Source organism: Pan troglodytes, chromosome 4, assembly GCF_028858775.2.
Source record: "Pan troglodytes isolate AG18354 chromosome 4, NHGRI_mPanTro3-v2.0_pri, whole genome shotgun sequence".
NCBI lineage: Eukaryota > Metazoa > Chordata > Mammalia > Primates > Hominidae > Pan > Pan troglodytes.
In genome coordinates, this window is record NC_072402.2 from 93,248,739 (window position 1) to 93,265,687 (window position 16,949).

The 16,949-nt window shown below is 32.6% G+C and overlaps 1 protein-coding gene across 7 annotated transcripts in view; it reads left to right on the forward strand.

Annotated features, from left to right (window-relative positions):
* CDH18 (cadherin 18) overlaps positions 1-16,949 on the forward strand; it is a 1,109,578-nt gene that overhangs the window by 1,036,937 nt on the left and 55,692 nt on the right. The window lies entirely within an intron of this gene.

Consider the following 16,949-nt stretch of genomic DNA (forward strand, 5'->3'; position numbering starts at 1 on the left):
TCAATTAACTCATGCAGAATATATTAATAAATGATACTTGCTAGTCAGTGTGGTATTTTAGACACCAGGGATATTGAGAATATTATTTTGCCTTTGAGGCATTTGAGTGTTATTCATAAGACAAGGTAAGTAGATAATTGCATTATGGAAAATTACTGCAGAAAGAGGATTTTTTAGGGATAAGAGAGATTTTTTAGGGGCTACAAAACTGGTAGTTTAATCACTCTAAGAGGATCAGTGAAGGTTTCATAGAGAGGATAATGCATGGATTCAGTCTTGAGGTGAGGGATGAGTAAAGGTTGCCCTGCATATTCTCTTCTGATTCCAAATGTGTCTGAATTTGTGTATTAGGATTCTCCAGAGAAACAGAGCGATAGGGAGGATGCGTGGGTGTGTGTGTGTGTAATGTGTATGTGCACATACACACACTTACATATGTACATATATTGAGATCTGGAAATAGATTGAGAGAGAGAAAGAGAGAGGGGGAACAGGTAGATTTATTATAAAAAATTGGCTCACATGATTATGGAAGCTATCACATCCCAAATCTGCAGACTCTGTATCCCACTTTGAGTCTGAAGGCAGGCAGACTGCTATAGAACCAGAAAAACTCATGCAAAGCTGTGAAGCAGGAGAATTCTCTGTCATTGGGGGGGAATTACTTTGGTTCTAGTCAGGCCTTCAACTGATTGAATGAGGCCCACTAACAATATGAAAGACTGTCTGCTTTACTCAATCTCCTGATGTAAATGCTATTCTCATCCAAAAACACCTAGAATAATGTGTAACTATACATATCTGAGCACTCCATGGCTCAATCAAGTTCACACATAAAATTAACCATCACAGTACCATAGACTGTATCATTTGCACCGTTATCTGAGTGATCTTTCACAATATCTGGATCTCAAACCTGACTACACATTATATTTTTGAATCACCTCAAATGCCATACCCACTGCTCATCTGAGATTCTGAGATTCATTTTTTCCTGGAGAAGGTCTTCAGCATTTTACATTCCAAACCAGTAACTCTCAAAGTGTGTTCCATGGGAACAAATAATGCAGATCCTCAGGCCTTGGCCCAGATCTAGTGAATCAGACACTCTGTGGTTGAGGCCCAGCGACCCTGGTTGTACCAGGTCTTCCATGTGTTGCTCATTCATGCTAAAGTTTAAGGACCATTGCCCTATATGAATCTAATGTAAAGTTAAGGTTAAGAAACATTGTTTCTAACCACAATTTGATTTAAATCATAGCTCCATTTAGTTCCAATCCTATGACAAACACATGCACAGAGATACGTACACATTTCCTGATTGTCTAAGAAATAAACTCCACGTGTATCAATTTCCTTAACAAGACTCAGCCCTCTCTGTTTTCAGCTTAATCCTCTGAAAAATATGTATTACGCTTTTCATCATAGTCTCCAAACAGGCCAGGTTTTTTCAATAATTTCATAACCCTTTCATCTTTCAGTGACCTGTTTTCATTTTGCTCTGCTTTCCAAAGTTATTTACTGGTAAGAACTGTTTCAAATGTCACAACTGTAAAAGTTTTTCAACAACTTAGACAAATGTACAGTTTCTTTTCTTCCACAGTTAAATGTTCTGCATGCATTAAGTATAACACTTATTGCATTTCATTGTAGTATTTTTTCACCTCTATGGGCTTGTAACCATGTCAAGTTTAGAAATCTGGTCTAACTTATCTTTGTTCATCATAGTATTGTCAAATACTTAGTGAATGTCTTGGCGTATAGGACGTGGTTAGTAAATTTTGTTAAATACATAAATATATTTTGCTCCTAGTTTCTCCACCCATCATACCAGCTCAACAACTTCATGATTCACTACACAATTTATTCTTCATTTAATGCAAATATCCTATTTAACCTTGTTCTGTGCACTAAATGTAAAAATTTCTTTGACCTGGTCAGTTCACCAAAAGGAAACTCTAATCATTCATTGCTTGTATAATAGATAAATTTCCAAAAGAGCCAAAGTTTGGGAGATGATACTTTATTTAAACTTTCAATGTGTCTGAAAGCTTCTGCTATTTCCGGAATTTACAAATGAAACAACAAAAATTGCATATTGTATACATTGCTTCAGCTCTCTTTTTCACTTGTGGACATAAGAGTCCACAAACCAATGTTTGTGTTTTCTTTATTCATTGAGTCTTTTTAGTTATTTTTTTCTCGACTCTCATGCAAACATATCCAAAGACTAGAATCCACAAATTTCAAATGTAATCCAACTGTTAATGTCAGATAATAGAAATGAAATTTAGTGTTTGTGAGTGTATTCCTTGTTGCCCTTTAATATGAAGTTATTTTTGGTTAGCAGCTGCATCTAACAATATAAAAACCCGTCACCTCGGAGTGAGTATTTTTAAGTCCCTGTAGCTTATAAACATTATTTTGTTATTATCAATGTGCTTATTTTGATGTATGCAATTTGTCTTCCACAAATGTGTTTGTATTACCAATTTCCCTTAGCACACACAGAGATCCTAATTAGCACTTTTACTTAGCTCGTGAAGGGAATAGCACAGAAAGAAATCAGTATTGCCTTAACCAATGATCAAAAGTAATCAAACAAAATGCTTTTCAGGAATATTGTGTATACATATATGTATCAATCCATTGCCATATAATTACAGATTACTTCATAATGTAGTAACAGAAAACATCAATAAACAATAGTGTGTTACACAGTTTCTTTGGGTCAGTAATAAGGGAACAGCTTACGTGGGTTATTCAGGTTCAGAGGTATTCAAGAGGTTGTCACCCAGATTTTGATTAGGGCTGTAATTATTTCAAAATGTGACTGGGCCCCGGGGAGATGCTTCCAACTTGTCTCACTTACATAGCTAGCAAGTTGGTGCTGGTTTTTGGCAAAGAACTCAGTTTTTCACATCATGGACTCCTTCATAGGACTGCTGAGTGTCTTGATTGTCATGGCAGCTGGCCAACTCAGAGTGAGTTATCCAAGAATGAGTGACCTGAAGGCAACCATCTTCTTTATGACCTAGCCTCAGAAATTACACATTGTTACTTCTGCAATATTGTATTTAATATTATTAAATATGGAAAACCTTGTTAAATATGGAAAGCCATTATACAAGGATATGAATACCAGGCTGGAATAATTGGTGTCGTCTTGGAGGTGGCTGCCAGAATTTGTTCGAATGTTTTCACTTATATGTAAAAAAGCACACAAGTAAAAATAATTGAATTTGTTCTCAAATTTAAAAGAGATTTATTGGCTCATGTATCTGTAAAGTGTATAGGTAAATTAAGCTATGAATTTGCTTTGATCAGGTCTCTGTCTCCAATTCTCCCTGATTTTTCATCTTCTGAATTTTTTAACGTCACCTTTTTCCTTCATATTGCTATATTATAGTAACAAGTAACAAATTGTATGTTAACTTGTAACATGGTAATAAGATGAGTGACGCTAAAGTTGGGTTCATGCATTCTCATTCACAACCTGGGGAGATAAATTGTCATTTTACATAGCCATTAAAAATGTTGCTGCTTTCAGTTTTTTTTTAATGTATTAATCTCCTTTCACTGCCTTAAAAATGTATTTAATACATGAAATTTGTCCATAAGTGGATGAATTATTGTAGCAAAATGAAAGGCATGTGGACACTGACTCAGGACCATCAGGCCTATATTTTTATTATTGCTCATGGTTAACTCCTTTCATACCTTTTAGGTTCTACACAATAAGGAGCAATTTGATGAGACAATCACAATATCCACCACATTTACTTAATGTGCCAATACATTTGATGATTTATTAATTGCAATATCCCAGTGTTAGTATCATATTGTAAGACAATTAGAACAAGTTTCTTTATTCAAAAGAAACTTCAAATCACTCAAATAATTTTACACAGCATTGCTAGATATTTATTTTATAGGTTTCCTTTCATTAAATTTCTAATACCTCTTCCAATTTCTTTACATGTATTGTATCAGATAACATTGCTTCTCCAAAAACTTATAAAATAAGAGCAATCAGAAAGGGGTTTCCATATTCCCGTGCCATCCTATATATCAACCTAGCTAGTGGATGTTGATATCTGTAAATATGGCTTTCTTCAGGTTCCTGAAATGCACTGTCCATGCCAAGTCTCTGGCCACTCCTTCACATGACCTTATACTGTTCTTATTTGTTTGCTGTGAGACAATGCTCTTTCTATTTTATCCTGTTTCCTGAATTCTTACTTTTTCACTGTCTAAAGCATGCCCCTGTCCTCAAAAACATGCTTTATTTTCTATCTGAAAATAAAATTAATTCATGCAAAGCAAACAACACCTGAAAACATCTGTTGATCTAATATTCTCCTCCAAATACATCTCTGTTATCTTATTCTTTTGACTGAAAAACTCCTTGAAATAATTTACTCTGTTCACAGTTTGTACTCTCTTTTCTTCCATGCTGTTTTAAATCCATTCTAACAAGACTCTTGACTTTTCTACTTCAGCACAATCATTCTCAACCTCCATGTCGCAGAATCCAAAGCCTGATCCTATTCCTCTACTCAACAAAGCATCAACATTTGATACGATTAACAACTCTTTCAAGAAAAAGATTCTTTCTTTGGCTTACGGACATAATATCCTTTTGATTAACTCCATCTTTCATTGGCTCTTCTTTCTGCATGCTGTTTAGTTCCTCCTTGCTTCTCTGTGTATTGAATTGTGAGACACCAAGTTTTACACTTTAAATGTATCTTGAGTTGTTGCCAAGGTGATTTCATTCAGTCTCATGGATTGGATAGCTCTCAAATTTTAATCTGCAGCTGCAATGTTATTTTTCCCCTGAATTCCATATTAGCCACTTTAATATCTCCTCCTGGAGGTCTCAAACTCGACATACTGCAAGTAAATCTCTGTAAAATCTGATTTCTCCCTCAATCTTCTTCAGATGTCTTATCTATCTTTGGAATGATGACTACAGTCCAGATTGCTTATATAAACCATGCAGTCATTTGTCTCTTCTCTCTCATGTTCCACATCCAATCCATTGGAAACTTTTGTCAGCTATACCTTTAAAAACTATTTATAAGTCAACTATTTCCTATCATTTGTCTCACTTCCACCGCAGTTCGAACAACTCTCACCCCTTACCTGGGGTATTTTAAGAGCTTTCTTTGGGTCCTAACCTTAGCTTCCTTTGGGCTTTGGGTCTTAATCTTAGACTTTTTGTTATTCACCCAGCTGTCATAATGTGCCTTTTAAAACATAAGTGATACTACATACTACTAAGTCAAATCAAATACTTCCAAATAAATGAAAATATGACACTCATAATGAATGAACCAAGATACAAACCCAGGCACTCACACATATACAAATATCTTGTCGAAAGTTAAAGATAAGGAATGTCTTCTGCTTTCACCTTAGTTCTGGGTAAAGGAAATGAAAATATAAAAATGTTAATCATCAGAAATTATGTATAAGGTACTTCTTAACTATTGTTTCAGATCATCTTGGTGTCAACAACCCAGTGACAAGCATAAATGCGGAATATTTTCAATAATTTATAATATTTAGTATTTCAATAGAAGCAATACATTGATAAAGTTTATGTTGTTACTAAAAGTTCATTGGAAAGAACTTTGTTAGAATGATGCATTAGAAAAATGTTGTCAAATGGAAGTCTAACATTTAAAAAAAAAGACACAAAAAAATACATTGGCTACAAATTTAATGCCTCAGAATACATCACTCTTGTTAACAAGTCAGCTTTCATGGAGAGCAATTTACATAGTAAAATTACCATTTTAATGTGTAAAGTATAATGAATTTTGCAGAGGTATCTAGTCACTTTCCACAACCTTCGTCCACAAAAGTTAAAGGGATTTCTCTTCTCTCACCTCCAAGTCCTGGTAACTACCTATAGTTTTGCCTTTTTCAAATGTAATGAGAATGACAAGTAGATACTGTGAACACCTTTGAGTCATTCTTTTCAGGAAGCTTTTGCGTTAATGAGTCAAGTTTATGAGTCAAGCTTATGAGTCATTATTTTCAGGAAGCCACACCTGGCTAATTTTTGCATTTGTTTTTAATAGAGACAGGCTTTCACCATGATGGCCAGACTGGTCTCGAACTCCTGATCTCAACTGATCCACCCACGCCAGCCTCCCTAAGTGCTGGGATTACAGGTGTGAGCTACCGTGCCCAGCCCAATTTTGTTTGTGTGTGTGTGTGAGAGAGAACACACATTTTAACTTGTCTTGGGTAAATAGCCAGGTGTGGGACTGTCAAACAAAATACCATGTTCGAGTTTATGGAAACATGCCAAATTGCTTTCCAAACTGGCTATACAACTTTGCATTACCATCAGCAGTTGCTTCACGTCTTCCGCATGTGTTGCCAGGGTATTTTTCCCCGTCATTCTAATAAGTATGTAGTGACATCTTATTGTGGTTTTTATTTGCATTTCACCACAGAGAAATGATGTTGAAAATATTTTCATGCGCCATCTGCATTTTCTTCTTTGGTGGATTTTCCGTTCAGGATTTTGCAAAATTTTATAAAGTTATTTAGATTTTTATTGTTTGAATTTGAGATTTTAATATATGCAGATATATGAGTTAATCAGTTGTTCATTTTTTTGAATATATTCACATATTTGTGTCTTATCTTTTCATTTTCTTAATGAACGCTGTATTTAGTAAGTTTTTCAAAGAACATTTTCTTGAAAATTACAATTTATTGGAGGTGGAGCCAAGATAGCCAAATAGGAACAGCTCCGGTCTACAGCTCCCAGCGTGAGCGATGCAGAAGACGGGTGATTTCTGCGTTTCCATCTGAGGTACTGGGTTCATCTCACTAGGGAGTGCCAGACAGTGGGTGCAGGACAGTGGGTGCAGCACACCATGCGCGAGCCGAAGCAGGGCAAGGCATTGCCTCACTCGAGAAGCGCAAGGGTATGTATATTGCGGCACTATTCACAATAGCAAAGACTTGGAACCAAGCCAAATGTCCAACAACGATAGACTGGATTAAGAAAATATGGTACATATACACCATGGAATACTATGCAGCCATAAAAAATGATGAGTTCGTGTCCTTTGTAGGACATGGATGAAACTGGAAACCATCATTCTCAGCAAACTATCGCAAGGACAAAAAGCCAAACACCGCATGTTCTCACTCATAGGTGGGAATTGAACAATGAGAACACATGGACACAGGAAGGGGAACATCACACTCTGGGGACTGTTGTGGGGTGGGGGGAGGGGGGAAGGATAGCATTGGGAGATATACCTAATGCTAAATGACGAGTTAATGGGTGCAGCACACCAACATGGCACATGTATACATATGTAACTAACCTGCACATTGTGCACATGTACACTAAAACTTAAAGTATAATAATAATAAAATAAAAAAGAAAATTACAATTTATTGGCTTTTTTCTTTTATGTTTTTTCTTTTGTGTTTTTTTCTAATAATTCTTTGCCAAACAAAAGGTAACAAAAATTTCCTTTATTAGTTTTATATATTTAAACTTTGAGGTTTTATATTTATATCTATGGTTTCCTTTGGGCCATGTTTTATATATGATGAGTGGTAAGAGTCAAGTTTAATTTTCTTTAATATGAATTTACAATGGATCCACCATTTGTCTTAATGCTATCATTTTCTCAATTAATTGTTATGGCTAGTTTGTCCATAAACCCTTGAGCATTTGTGTATTTATCAATTTCTGGGCTCTCATTGGTACCACTGACAATGTATATACTAATACTACGGTGCTATGATTGCTATAGTTTTATAATGACACAAAATCAGATAGTGTGAGTTCTCCTACATTTTTCTTCCTTCTTTTTGAAATTGTTTGGGTTACTTTAGAACAGTTTTTGTTGCATATAACTTTTAAAATCAGCTTATCAAATTATTCAACAATATCAGATTTTTGGTTGGTATTACACTGAATCTAAGTTTCAATTTGGGAGCATGGACACCTCAATGAACAACATTGAGCATTTTATCCATGAGTAAACACAGTATGTTTTCAGTTATCTAGGTCTTTTAAACATTTCTCAAAGCAACATATGTAGAATTCAGCATACAAATATTTCACGTATTTGTTTTCATGTTTATTCATGTTATATAAATTAGATGTTAAAATCTTCCTTTACTTTCATTCTGATAGAAATATATGTAAATACCGAACTTGTATCCTGTGATACTGCTAGACTGTTTTAATAATTCTATTTTTTTGTATATTATATGGTATTTTCTTCACAGATAATCATAATAAATCTTCATAGATAATAAATCTTCATAGATAATAAATTTGTTTTTTATTTTGCAATTTACATCACCTTTATTTCTTTTACTATTTACTCTAACTATAACCCTAAAGATAGTGTTCAGGAGAAGTTCTGAGAGCATATATCCTTACATTTCTGTGTATTTCTGATCCTTGGGATAAAGCATTCAATATTCACTGATAAGGGTGATCATACTTACAGTTTTGTTCAGGTTGAGAAAGTTCCTTCTATTTGTAACTTGCTAAGTGTTCTTTATTTCTTGTTAAAAATGTCATATTTGTTAACTTTTATTATGTGTGTATTGAATGTGTGCAGTGAATTATATTCACTGATTTTTAAATGTTAAACAACCAGTCTTCTTTTCCTAGGATATCCCTCACTTGGTCATAATGAATGTATTATCAAAGCCTGAGATAGTCCTGGGGCTCAGATTATGTAAGTCTCTTCTCCCAGAGAGCATTCTTAGCATTATCTATTTTCTTTTTTATATATTTTATTCCATTTTACGATCCTTTGTGATGGCAGGCCAGTTTTAATCAGTTGCTCTTTCCTGACTAAGGTGGATTTTTTTTTTAAGTTCTATTTCCAAACCAGTCAAACTTCTTATTGTAATTATGTAGTTTATTTAAATATTAAACAAAATAATGGGATATACGCACAGAATGGATTCAGAATTTGTGTAACGTACTTTAAGTTGAAAGTTTCCCAAGACTTCGTAAAAGAGATTTGCTAAAATTATGTTCCAATTAAGGAGAACAGTTAGGCAATTATAAAATCTCAGGTAATTTTATAGAATTAGAAGTGTTGCCACGCTTAGTGTTTTGAAAGAATCTTCAAGTTCTTCCCTCACTTAGAATCAATCAATTTTGGGCTTCATAAATAGCTTCATAAATAACTCAGTGTGTTATCTTTACAAGAATGGTGGCGGTAACCCCGAACAGCAACAAATCTGTTCTCAGAGTTAGGTCCATACTCCTACATTGAGAGATTGCAGTTTGATGAGTAATTATGCATTTCAATATATTTATACAAACATTTAAGATATATATATCATTATTTTTATTAATTATTTTACATAGTAGCTGTTTTGCTTTAATTAACATTATTATTTTTGATGTTGATTCTATCTGATAAGGAAATTTTTATTATAATTAGATTGCACACCCAGAAAAAGAAAGAATAAACTTATAATCCATTTTGTTAGTAAAGTTCTAAGCAGCATTAAAAATATGATTGTAATTATAAATGCAAAAGACAGCATAAAAGTTCATCACAAGGTAAATCCTATATACTCTATAAAGATAAAAGATAGAAAAGTTCACAGGCATTATACACAAATAGGCCAAGATAGAAAAAACATGTTAAAACTGAATTATTACAAAAAGTAGAAAATAAATGTTATATTTGGTAGATTTTCTTATATAATTGAGTGGGCCAATTGTGACATTTTCACAAGAATAGAATACATATTTTTCATTTACTTTATAATCAATAAAATTTCTTACATTCTCTCAATGTAATTACTTTCAACTAGAAGTAAATTACTTTGACTTTGTAGTTCTGGTTAACGGAACAAACTGTTCATTCCTAACAGCAAAGGCACAGCTTTAATTTTAAAGCTTCTAACTCCTGTTACTCTCAGGTAATAATATTAATGATATATATAAGGAATTATTGGAGGATTTGTAGGCAACTGGAACAAAATAATGTACTGAAAAGAGTCAAGATTCATTTTAAATAATTCACTTCAATCTAGAATTTGTATGATAACTATGTAATAAATGAGAGCACTTACTGTAAACTGACAAAAGTTGAATAAATATATGGGATAAGTTTTATGTGATGTGTTTCTAAATGCTTTGTAATTTTTGAAATATTTCTACACATGTGTTATGCTCCTTCCTATGAAATAACAGACCTTAAACACAGAGTTGGTTTAATATTCTGTTGCATAAAATTCACAGAATGCTTTATTTTAAAACTTTTTATATGGATACAGTAAAGGGATATTTGAGGAGTAATTTATTATATATGATATACACCTTTCATATAAATTATAGCAAATTATTTTGAATACAATATTTGATTTTTTTACTAATATTTAAATAATATATTTTAAAAAGAGAAAAAGAAGCATATTAGTGGCACCAGCATGTACCAGACATTGTGAGAGTTTTACATATAAATTATTGTTTAAGTAGATTTAATAATATTATAAAGTAGTTTATAATATGTATTAATTGATTTAGCTCACTTTTTTTTACCTAAAACTTAATATGACTTTCATATACAAGATTTTACAATGGAAAAACTACTCTCATTTCAAATCAAACAAATACACTTCAGTGGATAGTTTGTTTTCATTTGAGCACCTGTTTGCAAAACTTATTGTTACATATTTATTAAAGAAAATAATGGAAACATATTTGTTAACAAAGCATTAACCAAGCACGTTAAAATGTTCCAGCATCAGCCCACAGTAAGTATTCAAAAGAGTGAGCGTAATTTTAGTTCTAAATTTTCCTATAAGGAAGTCTTTTTGTAGAAATCTAAATCAGACAGACCAAAAATACAATTTATAAACCATCTTTATTCTCATGGGCATTTATGAAACTTAGACAGCTATAAATGTGATTATTTAAGTTCATATTCCCTGTAAATTTTTATTATAGTAGTAGATAAGTCTTTTCATTTTGAGTGAATTTTCATAATGAAAGCAATAAAAGCACATTTTTAGGAAAATAATCTGCAATATTATATTAACCTATTTATATATTTGACAAATATTTTAATACTAATTTTCGAATATGAATAATCAGATTAGAAATCTACCAAATTCCCTAGAAGGCATACACTCATAGACATGATTTAGATTGTTTGGGTGGCACATATTTAAATAATAATGGCTTTGGGCTAAAAGTAAATTAAACATTTAAGTCATAATATTTAAGAAAAAATTAGTATTTATTTTTTCCATTCAATGTCCATAAGTGGGAAATCTGGAAGAATGGCATATTTTGTTGTTCTGTGTTCTCCAGAGCCCATCATAGTGTTACGCACATATCAGTCTTTCCAAAAGTAATCACTGGATAAAATGTATTGTTTCTCAAGTTATAAAAGATCTTCTACATATTGTAGCATACAGCTTCCACTTGCACTGCAATAGCACTTTCTCTGTATCACTATCTCTAGAGGGGGCACTCTGATGACATGAATCCCTATTGTATTAATGTTGCATAAAGCACAGATGATTTTTATATAGCATAGTTGGTGCTGGAAAATACATGCATATATTTTGGCTTTGTTTCTATTTTAATGTTCAGAAATTATTAAGATGTACATTCTGCTTTTTCCCAGGCTCAGTATTATAAAGGTGACATAGTTACCGTTAATTGTTTCTCAAAAACACAACTTGGCAAGTTAAATAACTCTCATTATAGGCTTACAAATTAAATAATTAATGCACATCAATAAATTGCAAATAATTTATTGAAGTTCTGCTCCTGAAGAGTGCTGAGAATATGATTTATATTTATGTTTGCATGATTTCAATATATTTTATTTACTCTGCTGTCAAAAGAATATGAAAATTGTTTTCTAGAAATGAAGCATAAATATAAAAATTATAATAACAATAATAGAAATAGTGCTTTAAGGTCTTAAGGAATTATCCAATTGTAGCCTTAGCAAAATGCTTGTAAATCCCATGAATAGGTTTACATTTTATAGGTAGAGTGATTGACATTTAAAGGGTAAAATACTGACCCAAGGACACAAGAAATAATATATACAGACCCATGGGTAGTTTTCAGTTCACAACTACAGAAATATCTCATATCATAAAATACCAGAATGCTGCAAGAAGGCTGTGAGTGGCTATAAAGTGACAGTGAGTTTTCACCCGTAATTGTCTGAAATCACAGCCACATTTTTATACATCATCCTACTTTTAGTAACAGACAGCAGTTATTGAATTTGCACCAGAAATTACTTTAAATTTACTCTAACATTTTGTTTTTCGTAATTCCTGTGGTTGCCCCTGACAGGGCAGGCAGTATCATGAGTCACATTCTCAATAAGGTAAGATTAAATTCTGTTTCCTACAGGACACTGAATGGTAGTAGGTATATAGACGAAACTGATATTACCCTGATCCCAAATGCTATGCTTTTAATCATTGTTACAGAATAGTGATTGTACATTAGGGATGTAAAGTAATATTGGGTCATAATGGACAGAGTCTATGTTGAAGCAGAAGGATTTAGCTTCCTGTGCCCAAGTGTTGAATGCATGAAAAGACATTCCAGTCCCAGGGGAAAGCTGCAACAAGGCAGAGGTAGGACACTGAGAGGTGACAGCTGATAGCAGTCAACTGCTTGCTTGTTCTTTTATTCAAATTCCTCCTCAAGATATGGTTTTTCCAGAATCCTTTCATAGAAAACACAGTTTCTTACTTCACTGGAGTTGCTTTTAACCCTGCCTTTTCAGAAAAAGAGCAGAGATTTGGCCAGGCGCGGTGGCTCACGCCTGTAATCCCAGCACTTTGGGAGACCGAGGTGGGCGGATCACGAGGTCAGGAGATGGAGACCATCTTGTCTAACATGGTGAAACCCCGTCTCTACTAAAAACACAATAAATTAGCCGGATGTGGTGGCGGGCGCCTGTAGTCCCAGCTACTCGGGAGGCTGAGGCAGGAGAATGGCGTGAGCCCGGGAGGCGGAGCTTGCAGTGAGCGGAGATCGCGCCACTGCACTCTAGCCTGGGCGACAGAGCGAGACTCCATCTCAGAAAAAAAAGAGCAGAGAGTTACTTACTCAGGAACAAGTAAGGTTGCTGATACCTATGACTAGAGCTTACAAAATTATTCTTACCCCAGATTTTTAAAAGAGATTGCTTTTGTCTGCTTAAAATTGGGAGATATAGGAATACATAAAATCTTTTATGATATGTAGAATAGAAAATATATATGTATGTAGTGGTAATAGAGAGTCAAAAGAAGTAGAATATAACCCTTTGCTGAGATAAATCATTTAAACTGTGTCAATTTCAATTTTTTATAATTTATAAAATAAGCATTTTGACTATTATGTTAGTTTTGAAATAATGTAATAACAAAATAAAGTGATACTTAATGTTAGTTTCTAAAAGAAGTTTTAGCATTTTCATAATAAGTAAACATATATTTAAAGCAAGTAATTTAATTTAATGTATATATTCATTTATCAATATAATATATAATTAATATAATAATATACAAGCATCATATTATCTTTTACTATAAGTAGATAATCAGTTATTAACTATGCCAATATAAATTATATATGAAGGTATTAATATATTACTTTCAAGATGTCTTATAACTTTTTAACATATATATAATGTAATTCTTGATATCTACAAAGATCTTGCAAAATACAATAATAAACAGATTTTAACACATCTCTGTACTTAAGAATTAGAGTTACAAAAGCATTATCCTAAACATTATCTTATTAGTTTTACAGTATAATATTTACTTTTACGTGTTTTCTATTTTTACAAAATTTTACAATACTTGAATGCAGTCTTCTGACACATTTCTGAAAACAACAATTTGTTTCTAAGATTGCTTCACATAGTGGCTGTGTTGTTATTTATTTTCTGTATGATATAAATGCATCAAAGTTTTGTATCCATTTAGGAGTTGTTGAATATTTTTATTTTCCTATTGTCGTTGTTGCCATTAATTGTACTGATAGTATGTATATTCAAGAGTTTTCGTATAGGTATAAATCAGGGAAATTACATCATCTAGAGCATGAGAATATACAAGTTATTCCTTATGAGTTAACTTTATAGGCCTTTCTTTGTCTATATTCAATCCAGCATTTGGAGAAATCTTGCCAAACTTCTTAGTATTGTGTTAGTCTGGCTTATGTTAAATGTTAACTTATTTTGATTAACCTACTTTTTTTCATACTAATGAGACTGAATTTTTTTCATGTTTATTTTTTATTTATATTTCCTATTAACTATTGGCCATTAATATTTGCCTATTTTTATATTGTGTTGGCTTTTAAAATTGTTTCAATATGTTAAATTATATATTACAGATACAAGTCCTTTGTCAGTTACGTGTGCCACAAATGTGTTCACCCAAATTGTAATTTTTTTCCTCTTCATGATGTATTTGGAGAAACTGAGTAAGAAATCACGTTTTAGTGCAATCAAATTTATCAATTCTTCCTTCTTGTTTTAGTGAATTTTGTGTTTTGAAATTGTGCATGTAACTTAAGTGCACATATTAATGCTAACCATTTTTCCCAAAATATGTATGATTTTGCCTTATATACTTGTCTGTAATAATTTAAAACATGTTTTTGTGTAAGTGTAACATAAGATCAATGTCATTATTCTTATTGTTACTACTATTATTATTATGTGAATAACAAGTTGTACTATTTATTGATTAACCCGTACGTTCACCATTGATCTGTAATGCCATCATCACCATATATTAAATTTCTATGTATAGTGGGTCTTTGGCTGGGTTCTGTTTTGTGTTTCTGTTCTGTTTGTCTATCCCTGTGACATAGTCATAGGGTGTTAAGTGTAGTAAGCCTTGATAAATGGTACAGCAACTCTCCTTTTTTTTTTTTTTTTTTTTTTGAGAAGGAGTCTCACTCTGTCACTCAGGCTGCAGTGCAGTGGCGTGAGCTCAGCTCGCTGCAGCCTCCGCCTCCCAGGTTCAAGCGATTCTCCTGCCTCAGCCTCCCCAGTAGTTGGGAGTACAGGCATGCACAACCACACCTGGCTAATTTTTGTATTTTTACTAGAGACGAGGTTGCTCCATGTTGGCCAGGCTGGTCTCGATCTCCTGACCTCAGGTGTTCCTCCTACCTCAGCCTCCCAAAATACTGGGATTACAGGCGTGAGCCACCACACCCAGCGTGCAACTCTGCTTTATTCCTCTTCTTCATACAAGTCTGAATTATCTTAGTGTTTATAAATATTAGAAGCAGTTTTCAATTGCTATGAACAACTTTCCTTGGATTTGTATTAGATTACATTGAAAATACCATCAATCTGGATGGTACGTCCTTATTTGTGATATTTTGTCTCTTTAACCGCAGACGTAATACAGCTCTTAATATCTTTATATCTTCTTTAATGAAATTCAGTAAAGTATTCTGCATATGGGTCTTTCATATACTTTGTTAGATTTATTCATAGGTTCCTTTAATTCTTAGATTTTTCACCATTAAGAATGATGTATGATGCAATTTTTATTGTCATTTGTTGTTTTATTGGATGGTTTTTAGAATATATGAATATTGCATTTTATTTTTTGTATTTCTTAATATGTTCTTGAGTGATTATGTATATGCTTTATCATCCTTCCTTTAATTCACTAACTTGTGAATAATTTTTATTGTATCTTTATAAAAATTTACTTCTTTTCTGTACCTCTTCCGTCTTTTATTGTTGAGCTAAACAAACATTCCTGGGACAAAACTGATCAAGAATTATCAAGAACAACTCAGTGGAGTGTGTTTACTATTATTTTGTTTAGGCAGTTGACACTTAATATGTGTCGTGAGTGGTAGTGTCTAGTATTGGTTCCAAAGTTTCACAAGCAAAATAAATAACTAAATAAATAAAAATTTTGAAATATTTCCTCTTTCTTATATTTTCTAGGGGAAAAATGTGTAGACTGTAATTACCTGTTACTTTAAGTAAAAAACCTGGGACAAATTTTTTTCTCTCTTTGCAAAAATTAGCTTTTTACTGAAAAATTTATTTTCTCCAGTTACTTTAATACAGCGCTACTTAGATTTTCTATTTATGTTAGAGTTACTTAAGATACTTTTTAACCCATCTATTTTCTTACTGTCATGAATAACTTCTCTATAAGTATTTATTCCCTTTTTCCCAATATTGTTGTATCTTTTTTACTAGTCTTATTATTAATGTATTGTATGTTGTTACAATTTAAATTTGAATTGCTTCAGAGAATGACAGATACATTAGCAAAGAGAAAGCCAGACAGAGAGATTTAATTTGTTCATTATGTATTCTGAATCTCTAGCTTGGACTTGTAAAATATACCAGACATTTACGTTTTTGTTACATCTCAGAATTAATAAACCCACTGAAAAGATAAAAAGTCTTAGTTTAAGATGTTTTTGAAACTATTGAATATATTTTGATATCTATGAGAGTTACATGTAAATTGCATGTATGAATCTCATGCTAAATTTTGATTTCAATTATTCTTTATTTTTCCCCGAGTGTGACTTAACATCACACTCTACATATATTCTGCCATAAGAAAATGATTCTTTGTGTAAAGAAATTTATTTTTTGTTTTCTTTGAGTTTAGTTAGATTTGAACAGTAAACTTTTTTAAAGATTATGTAATTATTTTTTACCAACTGCTGTGTTTTTCTTAGATTAATGATGAAACCAATTGTTCATCCTGTAGACTCTGACAGCATACAATGAATTCTGACAACTTTCTCCCACTCAAGTTCCTGATAACATGTAATTTCCTTGATATGACAAAATATCATTTTGGCATTCATGTCATGCCATGGTGTTCATTTTTCATTTTCCTGTAAGTTAATGAGTTCTAGCAAAGAGCGCCTTCATAAAGTTGTCGTT